General features: G+C 35.2%; 1 protein-coding gene across 19 annotated transcripts in view; it reads left to right on the forward strand.

The window, feature by feature from the left end:
• Positions 1–17,834, forward strand: part of NRXN1 (neurexin 1) — a 1,424,087-nt gene that overhangs the window by 86,915 nt on the left and 1,319,338 nt on the right. The window lies entirely within an intron of this gene.

Raw genomic sequence — 17,834 nt, forward strand, 5'->3', positions numbered from 1 at the left:
AAATCATTCTCTGCATAAGATATTTTTTCCTTGAAAACCTCCATATTAAAAACAGTGAACTTTACCCCACCACCACTGCCAAAGCAAATAAATGAAAGGAAAAAAGATTCCTATTTCTATTCCACAAAGCTGCCTTTTTTCCTGGATCTTCACTCCCATAAACAAAGATGTGTTCAGCGTTTGATGATCTGAGTCAGTGAGTCCAGGCTATGTGAGTGACACAAGTTTCATATTCACAGAACAATATTATTGTTTGATTCATTCTGTGTATATCAGACTAAGTGTTGAATTTTTGCAGTTTTAAGCACTGTAGAAGATACATGATGTATAAAACACAGTCCCTTTGCTCAACATCCTTGATAGTGAACAATTAGGATACAAGATTTCTGAGATCTGGGAGTGGTTATTAGATACTGAATTCTTAGCTACAGGAAGGGTTTGTGTCAAGTTTTCTTTAGGCTCTGTGAATTTGGGGGCTTACCATTAAAAGTAGTAAGCTGTATGCAGTGCAGCATGAAAGGTATAAAAGAACACTAATACACACTGTTTTAGACCCTTCTTACTGAAGAGTGAAAAGACTCCTAAAAGATGTGATATTTTAAATCTTCCTGTTACTGCTAGTAGAGGGGGAAAAAACAGAAGTGTGACATCAGCGACATATTCTTTCAGTCTCCTAAATGAGAAGCATATGCATTGAGAATCCAAGTTCCTGAAACAAAGATAATTTAGTTTAATTGTTTGTGTTGTACTCTGGGTAGATGCAGATCATTAAACGTCCCTGATTTAGTGCATCTGATATCATTAGCCGAGGAAATTAATAGAGAGCTGCACAAGAGCTGCATCATGATGTTTTGTATTGAAGTATAAATATGCTAATACTTGGGTGGAGAGAAACAAATTTCCACATGTGATAGGACGATCATTTTGATGCTTTCAATTCTTTGTTCCTTTACTAGCATCTATGATCTTTCCCAGGAACCACCTTATATAGAACTTCTGTGATTTGAATTGCAAGTTTGAAAATTGGTATTGAATTTGATTGTTTGACTTGGAAGTTTGAAAATTCTATCCAGTTTAGAACAACCATCATTAGCACTTACCATGTCTAAGGTTTTGGCAGGTACTAGCATACAGAGACAAAAATGAAACAATACATATCTACAAGAAACTTACTTTGTATTAAGACCTTTTCAAATGAATAGAAATAAGCAGAGTATTATTAAAGGAAGGAGAGAATACTATCAATTGGGGGATTTTTTTTGGAGGAGGTAGGAGCTGAGATGAATCTTGAAGTAAGATACTGACCTAGAAAGTTGGAGATGAGGAAGGAATGCTTTCTAGGAATAAATGATACCTCATGGAGGTAGTAGACAGAATTTCCAGCATGGCAGAATAGCTGATATTCCAATTTTGATGGAACATGGAGTGTAGGAAGGGGAATAATATGAAATAATGCTTGGAAGGGAGCATCATAGGGTTTAGAACTAAAAAAACAGTTAGGGATCACTTAGTCTAAAACCTGAATTTTACAGGCCAGAGAGATTTAATGAATTGCTTAATTTCACACTGGTGGTAAGTAAAAGAATTGAGATATTAATTCACACCCTCAGATGCCCAAGGCAGAATTCTTTCCCCTATGCCATTGTAGAGGAGGAATGTCAGGTTGTGCATTTTATCTTCATAGTAATAGTGATCAGTTCATTGAAGGTTTTTGAAGAGGGAAGTATTTCAGTCAGATCTTATGTAAGGAGATTATTTTGACAACTGTATTGTTGACAGAATGGAAAAGAGAGTGACCAGGGACAGGAATGAGCATTTAGGAAGCTATTGAAATAATCCAGGGAAAAGAAAATGAAGGCCTCAAATTGACTTTTTGACTTTTAAGTCAAGAGAAGGGGACAGATGCCAGAGATGTTGTGGAGATAGGGTCTGATAAATCTTGAAAATTATTTGGACTGGTAAATGTATGAAGTTTGCAATAAATGAAGTAGGTAGAGATAGTATTTCTTAGAATTTGTCTGCTACTCTTTTACTTTCTTTGATTTCCAGGGACTGGTTCTTCCTGTTCATTTACAAATTTCTTATTTTTTCTAATTTGTGTGGGTAATGTGATTTATAGCCTCCTGCACCTTCCAAGCTGGCAGAAACCTATAAAGTCAAAGTGTGGGTGCCAGAGAGTTGTATTTAATGATCTGTGCACCTTGAGAAGTGGATTCTATGGGAGGATAATTGCATAAGTATAATGAGAGAGATTTTCAGTACTATGATCCAGAAACTTTGTTGAACTATTTGTTGAATTAAATTAATTCATTCTGGGGGTAATACTCCCTTACCAATCAATCAATCAACAGTCATTTGAATGTCATCTATTTGCAAGGTACAATGCTTGATAGGCTCTGTCTTATAAGACATATATGACATGGTCTTAAAAATGACAAAAATGATCCCAGTGCTAAGGTGCATTCCCCGTAGGCCTATTAATTAATTACTGCTCCTGTTGTACACAACTTACACAGTGGGGCACAGATGAACCTCTGCCAGTATTGCTTTATGCTAAATGTGGGAATGAGCTAAAGTGAAGGTTAAATGTAAAAGAAAAATATATTAAACCAAGAGTGTAGTGACTATTAGAGGTGTAAGAATTCCTGCTCCTGTCTCACCAGTCCTTCGGTTTCTTGACATTATATTTCTGCTTGAGATTGGTTAGGTCCAGAGAAAGGTAGGTCATTCCCAAGGGAGTTTCATAATTAGTTAATGGGAAATTGTAATCAGTGCTCTTATTTTTTATAATTTCAACCCAATCTTAGTTGGCAGCAAAGCTAGCAATGCTTTGTGCTCTACAGTAAAGAGAAAATGAATCACTGTAGAAATGGACATCTAAAGAATATAATGCTTATATCACATGGGCAAGCTTTATAGCATTATATAAATTTGAGCCAGTGGTATCGTCAACATCAGCATCTTCAGTTTACCTATTGTTTTATATGTGTATATGTGCATATATGTATAACTTTAGTTTTGGGAAACACTACTTCCAGTTCAGTTTCATTTCTCTTGAGAAATCCACTTACTCTATACTCTTCCATTGACTTGAGGGTAAGGGTTATCATGGAAGAACATGGTCCTTTCCATCAAGGATAAGAAGAAACAAACAACTCAGATTCAAGGAAATGAACTTCTTCAGAAATTAGTGCTCCCTCTCCTTTTGGGAGGTTTTCAATCAGTAGCTGGGTGACAACATTGTATATATTATATTAGGGATTTTTTCAGTCATTTATTAAGGTAGTTGAAAAATAGGAATTAAGCAATATATTTCAGACTTTGAGCTTAGTACTGGGGATACAAAGAGAGAAAAAAGCAGCATAGAGAATGATTCATATCCAATTCATTATCAAATCTTGTTTTGTTTTCTTCACAATATCTCACATATACATCATCTTTCTACTAAATACGGTAGGGTTCTATTTCATGCCCTCATCATTTCCCACCTTGACCATCTTAATGCCTTCTCTTTAGTGTTCCTGTCCATCTTGCCTCAGTCTAATCCAGCTACCAAGATGTTTTGTTTTTGTTTTTTTTTTCTAAAGTAGAGAGCTGGCTATTTCATCTTTCTTGTATCTAAGCATTTGTGTACTGGCCATCTTCCTATCAGAATGGAAGATCTTTGAGGACAATGACTGTAGTTTTCTGTTTCCTTGTATTCTCAGTGCTTAGTTCAGCCCTTGGCACATAGCAAGTACTTAATAGATGCTTGTTGACTTGACTTTTCCACCCTAAAATTCTGCAATTCTGTAATAATCAATTAGTTCCCCAGGGAATTCTTTAGGATTGCAAAATGCTGCTCATATGAGTTGCTGGTGCTGGAGTGAATCTCCACATTGGGATTTTGGCACAACAATGAAATCATAAATCTCGAACAAAAAAATAATAACTATTCCGTTAGTCATAGAAACCCAGAACTATATGACTTTCTCAATGAATGATAGTTCACTGCTTTCGTAGGATGAACACATTTTCAATAAAAGGAAGACAAAAGTGAATATATTAATTTGAAATGATAACTAACAGCCATATTAAGCATGTGCAATGCTCTTATGCTAGTTATTATGCAAATGTTTTAATTGAGAGAAAATAAAAGCTGTTAAGGCAAGCTTAGAGAGACCCTCTCTCTTCATCTCACCTTTAAGTGAATTATACAATGCCTATTCACACCTTTATCCTTAATTAGCTTAATTAGATAGGACATTCAAATCTAGTGAGCTTAATGCATAAATATAAAACTTGAAACTGAGTATAATGTTTTGCTCATTTGTTGACATACTTTAAAAACTATTACAGGAAATTATCCATTTATGCCAGTATCTACTGTGCTTTTAGTATGCTCACTACTTCCCTCAGCTTCTTAGAATACCTAGTTGCAATCAGGAATCATTGCAAGCACAACCTTCTATAAAATTGAATCTTTTCTATTGCTCCCTAGATGTTAGTGCCCTAACTTTTACATTTTCTTTGTATCTCTTTTGTATTTATTATTCATGTTCACACACATATATACACATACTTACTCACATATACATATGTGTGTGTGTGTATTTGTCTCCCTTGATAGGATTTAAGGTCCTTGAGGTCAAGGACTATAGCACTTAATGTCTATCTCCTCAGAACCCAGTACAGTGCCTTGCATGGAGTAGATGCATAAAAGATGCTTCTTGATTGATTGACCTAATGTCATATATTCCTTATACATGGAATTGAGCCCTGTCCCACCTTATGTGTGTACTTGTCTTTCCCTCAGTTGCCTGTAAGCTCTTTGTAAAACTGTTTTGTGTCAAATCTATTTCTGTATCAACAATGCCTAGCAGGGTGTCTTAAATACTGCTTTAATTGAACTGAAATTATTCTGAGGATGATTTTCATCTTCATTTAGTTAAACAGACCAAAGATTTATTGGGAGTTATCTCTCAGAATAATTTTTAGGGCTTGTACACATGGACCAAAAATAGTATTTGATTCCATGAAACTGGTTCTTTGTGATAATGGACCTCTAGAAGAGAAATCACTTTCTGCACTATAGTTGGAACCTATTTTCCGAAGACAAGACTGCTGAATGAAACATTTCATCCAAATGGAGAAGGAGCTAGGTGGTTCAGTTCGTAGAGAACTGGACTTGAAATCAGGAAGAGCTGTGTTCAAATTCTTCCTCAGATACATTCCACCTGTGTGTGATCCTGGGCAAGTCACTTAACGCCTCCCTTCTTCAGTTTCCTGATTTCTAAAATGGGGATGATAATACCTGCCTGTGAGTATCAAATGAGAAACAAATGTAAAGACTTAAAGTGATATAGAAATGCTAAAGATGATGATAATAACGATGATGATGATGATGATAATGATGAACAGATGTGGGAATACCAAGTGCATCTAAAAAGAATGTTATATTGAATTACAAATTCACTTCTGCAAAGTAAACAATTCTTTTTAAAAGTGACTAATAACTTGTATGCAATTTTGTCGGGTTTTTGTATGTTAGTACTTTTTAAATCAAAAGATCCCTATGAAGAAGCACACGAATGTGATTTTCAAACTGAAGACTCAAGCTCATCTAACTGCTCATCTAATTTTTCAGCTTGAAAATGGCCTAGTCTTTATGATAGGGTTCTTTGTGGTATAATGGAGACCTATAAGCACTGAGGTATATGCATGCCACTTACCTTCAAGTCCCTGATACCCTTTACTTTATATTGATTATATCAGTGATAAAGTCTTTCCCATCCTTTAGTCAACTATTGTACACATATATACATACATACACATATATGTATCTATGTATGTGTACTTTTTCACTGGTTCATTCTAAACAGACTTTACAATCAGAGAAATTTAAATGATTAGTTTTAAGGTGATTTTGCTTTTATTGATTGAGTGGTTTTGACTGTGTCAAACAATTTAGATGACATGAGGGAAGGAAAGATGATTTAAAGGTGCTCTTGGTCATTTCTGAATTTAACTGCAGCAATATCTACTTCCTTCATTTCAAAGTACCATATTTTCAGGCAGAAGGGAACTGCTTATTAGTTTATTGAACTAGCCTCAGAATTCTTAACCTAGCACTCATGGATCCCCAATAAACAGTCCATAAAATTGGATTGAAAAAATACATGTATGTATACACATGTATACATACATGTTTATTTTCACTAACCTCTAATTGAAAATTACCATTTAATTGAATTAGCTAAAAACATCATAATGAAGAGTTCCTAGGCTTCACCAGACTGCCAGAGGGGTCAATGATACACACATACAAAACATTAAAAACCTCTGTACTAGCTCATATTGAGAGGAGAAAGGGTTGATGAGCCTTAAGTAGCCTTAACTAGCAATTTTGGACATGGGATGAGTCGTGCACAATATGTCTCAAACGAATTATTTAAGACAAATTCTTGTGGGGTAAGGAATAAAAAGGTCCATGTCAGGCCAGAGATATAGTCACATAGGGTATGGCTACTGGAGAAAGGAAACATTCTATCTTACTCTATTTTAAGTAATTATTCTTGTTCATTGGATACCATACTCGACTGCTTCTGTCCTGCTGAAGGTCTTCACTGCTCTCAGCCAATTTGATACCTTGGTGAAAAGCCCTAATCATTGCATCTTAGTAATAGCCTGCTGACATTTATAATCCAGGATTCATCTTTAATAATACCCAGTGTAGGAAAACGTATTAAATCATTCACCATGTACTTACTGAGTACCTACCATGTTTGGGGCATTGTTCTGGGCAGAACGTATAAGCAATAATACTCCTGGCCTTAAAGTTTGTGAATAAGTACTGAACTGTAATAAAAATATTTTAAAACATATATTCTGAAGCAGCAATTTTCCTTGAAAAATCCAAGAATTTCCATAGGTTGGGAAATCTTGATAGTCAACACTTCTATATCATGGTGATTACTCAGTCACCTCTGAAGTTTATATATTCATGTTTCAAAAGGTCAGCTTCACAGTCATGTCTGCTCCCTACTGAGGAACTTCAAAATCATCTCTGCTAATAATAATTGTTAAGAGCTGGTTTTGGCCATATGCAAACACATTGGCTAATACCTATATGTTCATAAGATGATAAGTCAGTAATTGTGGGAGAAATAAATAAAGCAGCTAGAGGGAAGATAGCACAGGGGGAAGGTGTTTGGCAATAAATTCGGAAGGATTAGAGGAGTTATGATATTAGAGTCTTTCCCTTTTACTTTGACCACTGCAGAATGTTTTGAGGAAGATAAATATAGAATACAGCTGTTCCCCTTATGATAGACCGGGTCTGAGCCAGTATTTTATTTAACATCAGAGCCATCTTAATGGGCAGCAGCATCCCAGCAGGTGTTGTGATGGAGTGAGAATAGACAGGTTAATGAGGCTAGCCAGATTAAAAAAAAAAATGGACCATCTGAATTTGAGACATACGTTCAACTGAACTGTGGCAATAAGAGCACAATGAAGTACATTAAAGAAAGAAAATTATGTTTGGCTACCTGATTTTTTAAAAAATTATTTCATTTCATATTTCTGCCTTTATAGAATGGCATTTTCCATTTTTACAAATAAAGAGACTGAGGTATGAAAACTCTGAAAGGACAATGTATGATGTAATGGCAGCAACTATATCTTATCACATTTCCCCTGCAGTCTTTAGGGGGTGCTGAGCACATAAGTATTCAACAAATACTGGCTATTTGATGGAAAAATTCATTCTAAAGGTGCTGAGGATATTTTTGTGCATGTTTCCAATGGTGATTTCAGCATTATGAACATTTGGTAAGAAAAGCATAATCCATTAATACAATATTATATTCCAGTGACATGTAAGCTGCTAGAAGGCAGGACTCTTTCACTTTTGTCTTTGTATTACCAATACCTAGCTCAGTGCCAAATGATTGTTACATGAATAAATGAATGAATGAGTAAACGAGTGGATGAATGATTGAATGAAGCTTGATTTTCCTGTAGAATTTAACATATTTTAACTTCAATATTTATGGGTGGGGGGAAAGGTAAAAATAACATCCCTGCGGAAGAAATATATGTTCCTGGAGGGAAAACAAACTGTTACAGAGTAATCAGAATACCAAAACATATTATAAAGTAATTAGAGCTGCTAAAAGATACACAGGAGTAGGCCCAGGTGGATTAGTTCACAGGATCATACAGATATGGCTGAGGGAAATAGAACGTTTCCAAGAAGATTCATTCCAGCAAACTATAATATCCTTGACAACCTGTCCTGTTTTCCCAGTATCTTAGTGTCACCAGCACCTAGTACAGTAATTTACATGCAGTCAACATACTGTGCAATGCTTTTTGAATTAGATTGTGTTTGCTTGATGGAGGCCATGAAGTTCTTTAGAAGCCAGGGTAATGGCTCAAATAGAGACTACATTTGAATTCTACATACTTTATGTTAACAATACATACTCTTGGTCCTGTGGATGTTCTAATACTCCTAGCAACAGAATTAAGAAAGGAACAAGGGAGTGGTGAACTGTCTCGAGAGATTTACAGGTTGATTATCAGAATTTTAATTGGAAGGAAGATATAAACAACAATGATAAAGGGAAATTCAAACTACTGGGTAGATGGGCCTCTTCCTGACATCATCCCCAGCAACTCGATTATTGTTGCTGAAATAATCATAGCTGTTGTAAGCTTCTATCATTCATTATTTGCCTAAAACTTAGCATTGCATTTAAGTTCTTAGCTATTCTATTTCCACCTTTCCTACTCCAGAGTGAGGCTTCAGGTTCATAGCTCTTGCCAATGTGATCATTATATGATTATCATACATCGTCCTAAACGTCATAGTTAAGAATTTTCTTTCTGACCACCTGGACTCCTTTGGGCAATACCTATACTTCCTAATATTCCTCTAGTCACCAAGAAGTCATCTACAATGCTGTTCTTTCCAGAATATACATTACAAATATAAGTTATGAAATAAAGAAGGCATTTCTTTGTGTTTTGGGGAGAAAGATAGGTAGTTTGTTGTTGTTTCGTTGTTTTTCAGTTAAATCCAATTCTTCATGACCCATTTGGGGTTTTCTTGGCAAAGGTTCTAGAGTGGTTTGCCATTTCCTTCTCCAGCTCATTTTACAAATAGTTCCATGGTAACTAAATTTCACAGTACAGCCACCTGTCTGCCTTCCCTCTCTCTCCATTCCCTAATGTTCATGCTCAGTCTGGAATCTGAGAAAAGTTTGAACCCTGACTGTACCATTCATTTTCTCTATGGCCTTGGTCAAGACATTCTGCACCTGACTGTCTTCCTCTGACAAGTCAGAGAGTTAGATAAGCTGACGCTAAAGGTCTCTTTCAGTTCTCAATTGATATGCCTGATTGAGACCCAGCCTCTGCAGATTACTGAGTCCAAACTATGGCCATGTTACCAGGCTAGATTCTATGTTCACTAAGTACTCTAAATAGATCCTAGATTTCTAGGATTGGGTCCTACATCAAAGTGCTTCATCTTAGAAGGCATGCTATATTGGGTACAAATTTCTAGAACTGCCTTAAGATAACAAATTGTGGTCATGAATACTTTATATGCTAAATTTCAACTTTTCCCAAATGTACATAAAGCTATACTTCAATTTTTTCCCTGACTTAGTTCACTGTCATAATTGAGGAAAACTGCTAATACAAAGAGCCTCTAGTCCTACTCTTTGTGGATCCTCTTTGCTAGATTATCTTTTACCTTCTGCATAATCTTTTATTTTAATAAACATATTTGGAATGATGCCAGATGTTTCTCAGAACAATTTTGGCTAGCAATATGTTCAAGGATAATAACAAAACAAAACAAAAAATATTCTGCTTAGCCAATTCAGATTCATTTGTAATTTGGTATCTCAATTTTGTACTAACTGATTCAAAAAAGAGCACAGAAGTATATTCTAGTTATACCCATGAAATCAACATGGGACTGTTGTCCTTCTATTTGCATATGTTGCGCCTGCTTTGAAATGATAAATGTTTTCATGCTCTTTTTAGGAACCTCTTTGTAACTTGCATTAGCTTTGGATTTGATTTATTGTGAAGATTACATTTCATTTTATCTGGAATTTGGAAGTTCTGATGAGAACTTTACCTAAAAAAACAGTTTTAACTCCCTATATCCCATATTAACACACTCTTTTAAGGGCTTGTATAATGAGGAGTCAAGAGTAACTGTTTCTCTTCTAAATAAAAACCCTGAGGCTCCTGCCCCTCCCAGCATGATTTAGCTTTTTCTCTTTGTTTTCCATTAAAGGGGCCATCCCCCTGACTACTTTTTAAAGAGGCCTGTTCACTGAATGGTCATTTACCTCACTTTAAGTGAGTACCTGAAAAAGCCTTAGCCTAAAAGGCCAAGGTTTCCCAGTGCATCCTGGGCCATCTCCAGTCATCCTGATGAATATCTAGTCACTGAATCCAGATGGCTCAGGAGGAAAAAGTGAGGCTGGTGACCTTGCACAGTCCTCCCTCACTCAAATCAAAGTCAATTGCAAGTCATGTCATCATTTCTCTGATGTCATGGTCCTCTTCAAAAACGAAGGACAAACACAACAACAAGAAGTATAATGAGGAAATTAAAGTTATTATATGTCATTAAGTAATTGTTCTTTTCCTGTAATTGACCCTATTTCTCACTCCATTTCACATTTGTGGAGTTAAGGTCAAGAATGTAGTGTTTCCTAATTTTAAGGGGCTTAAAGGCATAGTTGAAAGTGAATGTATCACTCCTGCAGTTAGCCTCTGGGATATCTGCTTCTTTCTATGTCTCCAACCAGCTTAACCTGGGACATCTGCTTGTTTTCTATATACCCTGACCAACTTAACCTGATGCCATTCGTCATCCCTCTCCCTCAGGGGCAAAAAGACAATTCTCTTTGTATAATTAGAAGATATTTGATCTTCCCTTGATGGAAGTCAAAGCAGGTGGTTCTAGTCTCCTAGCCAAGATGGAGAGGCAGACAGATTCCCATAACATAATTAACATTCCTCAGTTGTCAGAGAGAATTGTGATGAGCCACACTTGAATGCCAGCCCACTTTCCCCAGATGTAGCTAGTTGTAATCTTCCCCAACTCCTCTAGTCCTCTCTTTCCTGCTTGTCACTAAAAATGCTAACCCCCTTCACATGGGAGTTTCTGGCCTTATGAAGTTGTCAAGTGACCAACTTTGTTAACAGCAATATGTATCACTGTTAATAAATTGATTGCACTCAAATGTACCTCAGTTTATCTTTAGTGCATTTTACCTATCTAGCTATACACACATTTATATGCAGGTGTGTTTATACACATATATACACATATATACATATATGTATTCATTAGGCTGGCATTCTGTTTGAAAATATACTATTTTATATCATACAAAATATTCACTCCACCTTATTCATTTGCAGACAAATTCTCTTTGTGTATAGCATTGATTAAAAGAAGCATGCCCCATACATACATATATATATAATATGTGTATGTATGTGTGTGTGTTTATATGCACATATATATATGTATACACACAAATATATGTGTAGTCTCTCTCTCACACACACATATCTGAACTGGCATATTTCGTAATACAGCCTAATGAACTGCAAGGAGATTCATGCAGTTTTATGGCAAACTAAAGTATTATTATTTTTAATGACTGGAATCTGCCTAACAATTCATAAATCTCAGAAACAGTAAACCAGGCAAAAGAGCAGCCTCCAAAATAGATTGAGCAATCTAATAGTAGTATTATAATGCTAATTGCCATTAATGAGAATTACAGTGTTTTTTTTTTCAAATTTTAAAATATTCTTTGCGTTTAATTATCCTGAAATGGAATTCTTCCTTATATTTCTTTTCTAAAATGTTACTGAATTGAGACACTGTAGCATATGATATATGTTGTTTGTTGAATAATTTTTTTTTCATTCTCTTGCTGTCTTTTACTGTTATGAATTAAATTTTCTTTTTAAGGATATTCTTTAATGTGATCAAATGTGTAGATTAAATTTTGGATTGAATTTGTGCACTAATAACATTATAAAATAACCTGGAGAATTATATCTTCAAGAAATTAATGAAAATAATACATTTAGATATATAGATTAATTGGCAGTATCCTTGCTTTTTTGCCTGTTACCTTACAAATATGACCCGCCACATCCCTGATTGCTGTATTTTATATTTGGATTTGATGCTTAAATAACCTGATGGAGTCTGACAGCTCTCTTTCATAAATTTCACAGGTAAATTCTTGGAAGTTAATAGTAATAATATTTTAAGTTGTCTTCTAATCTTTAAGTTGGCCCCAGTACCATCAATCTTAGACAAATAGCACCTGGTTATTTTTGGATATGAGAGACCAATGAACATTCCCCTTCAGAGTTTGTAGTATTTTCATAAGTTTGGATCTGAAGATATAACTCTCTTAAATAATTACATATAGTGGCTTAGGATTTTTTACTTTTCATGTTGCTTTCTCTTATCTGACATTCATGTAACCTTGTGTGGTAAATGGATAAAGATGTGAAAACTGAGGCTCAGAAATTTTATTGCTTGTTCAAGATTATATGGCAAACAAAATGAAAGAAGAATGAAAAAAAAACATAGTGATATGACTGTGGAGGGAAGGTAGAGGCTTGAATTCATAAGATTTGAGCTCATATCATGGCTCTGCCACTGGGGGATTTGACTTGGCAAGTCAGTTACCTTCTGTTTCTTCTCTAAGGTGACTGCGGGAATATCTGTCCAATTAAATTCACAAGTTAAAAAGTAACTAAGTAATGTACATGAAAGTATTTTGAGTAAAGTGTGAATAGAAATATAAGATAAATGTAATTTTTGTCATTACTAGTTTATGTCTTATACAGTAAACTACATGAAAAACCCTGTGCTGAAGTAAATGAACTATGATTCTTTCTACCTCACTATTCACCCTTTAAACCTTAAAAATATTCTTTATTGTGATTTTACAATAATCAACAAATGAAATCCTTTCAGTGTACAAAGAATAGTAACATTAGAAAGAAATCGTAGTTTTCACTGTTCACAGTAAAATACAACATCAAAGTATATATCCATAGGCTTCTATTAGGGTCTAATTTCCATATTGTTGGAATGAGGACGCTTTCTTCTTTTTTGCTACCTCCTCAGGCCCTTCTTTATGCCTATGCGAAAAGAAAATTAGAGGAAACTTGATTGATTCACAGGAAATCATATCGGTGGTACTCCATTTAGGAAAAATTCTCAAAAGAACAGGAACTCTTATTTGTTTTAAAGGGGGGATGGATCAATTCAGGCGTTAAGAAGTTTACAACTGTCCAACATTTTTTAATTCACATTGTGTGAAATCATGCCCAGAATTATCAAAGAAGGAAGAAAGTAATTCTTCTCCATTTTATAAAACATTTGCATTATAATGCATTAAAAAGTGAAGAAAGTTTTCAGATTGTAAACCTTAAATTGTATGCAATTGACAGATTTAACTGGCAGGAACATATGGTCTTTATCCAACCAATTTATTGTGTGATCCATTTCTGGAACAGTGTTCCTCAGTTCGTTCTTCTAAGTTCAAGGTGTCTTGTTCTGGTTATCAGGTGCTAAATGCTGAAGAGGTATTTCAGTTATTATATTACATGAAATTACTATGAATATGGTCCAATATTACCATTATCTGAAACTCTATAAAAAAATAAAGTTTTTATTGTAAAAATAATTAATTCTAATGTAAACACACAAATCATGCTCCTAAGATTCGGTTTTTTATTATTCGCTAAAACATATCTTAAACATATTCAGTGGTTTCCGTTGGAAACACCATAACATTCTATTACTTCAGGAAAGCTTGTTGCAGGTCCTTAGCATTTTTTAAAAGAATTGTCCTAAATCCAGTTTCTATCACTGCACTCCCCAAACACCCAAAATCAAACACTTGAATGCATATCTTTTTCATATATAACAGTTGTTAGAGGCAAAATACCTCTGAAAGAAACAAACTACTCATTAATTATTTTATTATGTCAAAATTATTTCATCTCAAGCTATCAATTATTTCTACAGTTAGAAACCTAATGTCTAATGAACTAGATACTATTAGACACCGACCTTACCTTTTTTGACAAGCTTCTCCTTGACACAGGACCTGTGAGACATATAGCACATAGTGTGACTTTATTGCTTCAGTTTATGCTGGTTTTTTCCCTATTATTCTTTTACTCTTTTAGAATGGGTATGAGACCAAGGTCGTTGTACACTTCACTCAAATCCCAAAATCCCAAAATTACAGTAATCAGATTTTTTCATGCTATACAAAACATTAATATCGGTGACATTGATCCAGGAATTCAGTTGAATCGCATGAAACTTTCTATTCTCTGTTAAGAATCATTTCCATTGAAAAATAAATGCTGACTTTATAATTCCTTTATGATTACAACTCCTCATATTGCCCACAATCTAAATAGATTTACCCTTCCTTCATATTGCCCTTCATGTTTGACCCCATACATTTTACCTAAGGACTCTTTGAGAGGTTACCCTTTCTTCCAGGCTTTCCTCTGGTTATCACTACACCACTTTGACAAAGAATAGTGATGTGCATGATAGATATTGCTCATGTTACCTATACCTATTTTTTAACAAGTCCAACAATTTTACTTGCAGTAGGGCTCAGCCTTTATATTTTGTCAATGTTAGGAACACAGCTGTGAGACATACCTTTCCTTTCCCTAAGATACTATCAACATATAACTAAGGGCCATAATCTTCCATTTCAAAATGTAGTATATCCATTCTGTTGCTCCTTTGTGGCACTTTATTGAGCATCCATCACTTGATCACAACAGGAACCCAAAGTCTGAAGAGGCCTAAGGAATGGGCTTGTTTACCTTATCATTGTGTTCATCCCAGGAGGGACCAACTATTAGTCTCTAAAATTTCTGCCTTTTATCTGGGGAAAAAAAACAGTAGTGGGAAAGTAGTCTTTTTAGGAGCTTATGTTGTGATTCAGTGTCCAGAACTAAAATCTTCAGTATGTGTATCAGATGGTTTATCTAAAAGTTTACTCTTTGTAAGTATTCTGGCATCCCAGAGCCTGGGTTATAGGTCACATACTACAGTCAACTCAGCAACGATGCCTCAAAGAGCATTTGGGAGCAATATTATTGACCCATGCTAACATAAACTAAAACAAACACCCATCCAACATTGATACCACTTTTGTACATGAATTGGTGGGATCAATGTTCTTTGGATCTGAGCTGAGTTTTGAACCTCTGCTCCCAGATACCAAGCTTTTGGGAATGTGTTTTATGGTGAAGTACTTAGGTTTCTTCTAGCTACATCATTGAAAAAAAATATCCCTTTGTGAAAGCTACTCATTGCCAACTATGTGTGTATGTGTGTGCCAAGCCAATGGCTGTAAAGATCCATAAAACCCTCAAGTTTTCCTGAAGCCTGAAGAAAACATGTAGTCAGTCCTTCCCTATAAGTGTATGGTGGGGACACACTACATACTTGTTATGTTGTTTTTGTGCAGTTAAGTCATTTTAAGTCACATGAAGTTCTTCATGATACTGAGGTTTTCTTGGCAAAGACAGTGCAGTGATTTTCCATTTCTTCCTTCCTCTCATTTTACAGATGAGGAAACTGAGTCAAAGAGGGATAAGTGATTTGCCCAAGGTCATGCAGCTAGTAAGTGTCTGAGGTTAGATTTGAACTCAGTAAGATGAGCCTTCAAGACTCCAGGCCCAGCCTTCTATCCACTGTATCACCTAGCTGCCTCATACTTGTGTGTGTGTTCATTCTTCGTTGCCAAAAAAGACCATGTCATTAGAGAAATAATGACATGACTTGCACTTGACTTTATTCTGAGTGAGGGAGGGCTGTACAGGTCACCAGCCTCACTTCTCCTCCAGAACCATCTGAGATGATCCAGGATGAGGCAATTGGAGTTAAGTGACTTAACCAAGGTCACACAGCTAGCGAATGTCAAGTGTCTGAGGTGAGATTTGAACTCAGGTCCTCCTGACTCCTGTACTCCTGCTCTATCCACTGCACCACCTAGCTGCCCTGCCTCATACTTGTGATGAATAGGTGAATACTCTGTTTTAAACTTTTTTCTTATCTATATCTAAAAGAGAAATAATGTTCACATCATCTACTTAAAATTCTGATATAAATCCCTCTTTTACAAAAAAGATAGATTAGTTCTAGGAAATGAGGATATTGTATGAGGATTAGCTGAAGGAACTGGGAATATTTAACAAAAGACTTAAATGTTGTTTTCCAGTACTTGAAAGGTTGCCATGTCATGGAGAGAGATTAGATATTCCAGATGGAAGAACTAGGAGCAATGAGGCAAAGTGGCCAAGAAAAGAAGCAAGTTTAACTCAAGAAAAAAATTCCCCATATCTAGTTTACCTAAATATGGAATAGTTTACTCTTAGAAGGAATAGTTTCCCCTTCAATGGAGGTCTTCATGTAGACAATGGATTAAAACCTCTTAAGTGTGCTGAAATGGTGTATCACTTTCCGTTGTTATTTGGGCTTCATGGGCCCTAGGTACTCTAAGAGTGGTTTAAGCTTCTGTGTTCATACATTTGAAAGGACCGCATTCAATATGAAATTACGTACACACAGAGGGAGACATATACAGAGAGAGAAGATTGACACAGAAATGTATTTGAAAAAAGTGAAATGAGCGGAACCAAGAGAATATTGCGCACAGCAATGGCAATATTGTTTTAAGAACAACTTAGAGGAGATAAGTCATTTTGACTATTATAATTACCCAAATTAACTACAAAGCACATATGAAAGAACATGCTATCTGCATCAGAGAAAGAACTGATAATTAGAAGTATGTATAGAATGATGATGATAGATGATAGGTAGATAGACATTACACACATATATTTGTATCTAATACATCTCTAGGTCAGGGAAAAGGAGAGAGAAGGAAAAAACAGAAATTTACATGATAACTTTATTATATCATTAAAAGGAATACCAAATTGTACAAGATAGATTTGCAGTTTCATATACAATCATCTTTTGTTATTATACTATGTTGTAGAAATGCTTGTTTCATTCCATAAATTAAAAAAAAAGAAATAATTGAAATCTTCAAATTTTGATATCTGGGAGCTTTTTAAGTGGGTACCTAGATCTGGAGAGAATCTGTTTCTAGTTTACTTAAGCTATAAAAATTTAGATAAGTCACAAACTTGGCCTCATTATTTTCATCTTTCAAATATTGTACTTCACTATTTCTAAGGTTGTATGAATCTAGAAATCTTGCATATCCAGAATCTTCTTTTCCTTTAGTTTCACATAATTGTCATTTGTGACCTGTCCAAGGCCAATATTGTTTTGTTTTTGCACCTAGAATAGCACCTTATTTAGTTGAAATGAGTTGAGTTGAATAGTATGCTTTGTTCTCATTTCTGAAAATGAGAAAATACTCTTGTAGGAGAATGGAACTGAACAGTACTTTGGCAAAGAAGGTTGGAAATTCACCAGATCTGCTTGAAATGCACTAACTTTACATGAGCAGAGGAATGAAGGAAACTGGTCCCTAGTGTGTTCTGGAAAAAAATAATTATCTGGAAGCTATTTTCTATGAGGGGGGGGAGAGGAAGAGAGAGAGGGAGAGAGAGAGAGAAAGAGAGAGAGGGAGAGAGAGACATTGGACATTTGATGTTTGTTTCTTCTGTTTCTTACAGTAGAGTTCTTATTCTCAGTGAATATCATAACCATTTGTAAGAGGACCCAAATGATAGGATAATCTAATACTTCTGTTTTTTTA

Source organism: Notamacropus eugenii, chromosome 1 (assembly GCF_028372415.1).
Source record: "Notamacropus eugenii isolate mMacEug1 chromosome 1, mMacEug1.pri_v2, whole genome shotgun sequence".
NCBI lineage: Eukaryota > Metazoa > Chordata > Mammalia > Diprotodontia > Macropodidae > Notamacropus > Notamacropus eugenii.